Genomic DNA, 1,216 nt, shown 5'->3' with positions numbered 1-1,216 from the left:
GAAAAGTGGAACCACTTCTTTTCTTTTATCGTGCCTTAAAGATTAATAATGGTATAATGATATGTATGGTATCGCCAAATTCTTACCAATACACAGCCCTAAGCTTCAGCAGATGTTTTCTCAAAATCCACTCCTGGTCTATCCATAACTAGGGCTGCCACCAACGGTTATTTTTATGGMYGACTAATCACMGATTTTTTAAAACTTGGTCATAATCAAAGAGATCTTATTAAAAAGGTAAAAGAAGACGACACAGGTTGATCTCAGTGTAAAACTCTGTGGCTTATTCCTTTAATGAATGCTTTTTGGGTTTAATTTAGTTCAGGAGTTGCAGATTTGCGGTGTTGTCAGCAGTTTAAAGTGAATCCGTTTCTCTCCCTTTGTCCGCTCAAATATTTACCTTCAGCTGGCTTCTGTAGCGTTCCTACACCGTGGTCAAAAATCACACAACAACCTCATTTTTCAAAAAATGGTACAATGAAAAYGAAAGGTCAGTGTGTGTTTTCATTCACCTGCACTGACAGAGGGAGGGTTGGAGGCACCGCGGGGAGAGGAAGAAAAGAAACGTCCTGTAAAGACGAGGAGATGTTTTCGCTCTGACAGCTGGGTGTAATTAAGCAGCCGAAGGCCTGCTGATGCCTCGGAGCGACCAGGGAGGACGACTGTGGGCAGGAGAGGAAGTTAACAAGATGCTCATTTGTAAAGGAGGAGAGGGGAGGAGGAGATATGAGGAGGGGACTCAAGTGGGCCGTAATCTGATATTTGACACTTGAACTTGTTAATGAGGACAGTTCAGTGTTTGTAAAGCTCCTGWCCTGAAGTGGTGCATTGACTAATACAGTTCATCGTACTAATAACATGTCCATGTTTAAGGTCGTATTCAGACCTGATAATTTGCTCCGTTTTAAATGAACCAGAGTTAGWCTCCAGCGTTGGTCCGGACCTTTTGTGCAGGTGTGAATACACTCGTGAACTCTGGTGTGGATCAAACAACCGGACCGAGACCTGCTTTTTGAGGTGGTCTCGGTCCGCTTCCAAATGAACTCTGGTGCGGTTCATAGGCCTGTGTATCGGCAAGAATTTGGCGATATGATACATATCATGACAGAGGGGTCACGATACGATATATCCTGATATATTGCGATATTTTTGGTCCAAAAATTCTATTAAATAAAAACTTCTTACTGGGGGGAAAAAACCCGAAAAACCAAAATTC

Source organism: Austrofundulus limnaeus, unplaced genomic scaffold, assembly GCF_001266775.1.
Source record: "Austrofundulus limnaeus strain Quisiro unplaced genomic scaffold, Austrofundulus_limnaeus-1.0 Scaffold30, whole genome shotgun sequence".
NCBI classification, from domain to species: Eukaryota; Metazoa; Chordata; class Actinopteri; order Cyprinodontiformes; family Rivulidae; genus Austrofundulus; species Austrofundulus limnaeus.
This window is presented reverse-complemented; position numbering follows the sequence as displayed.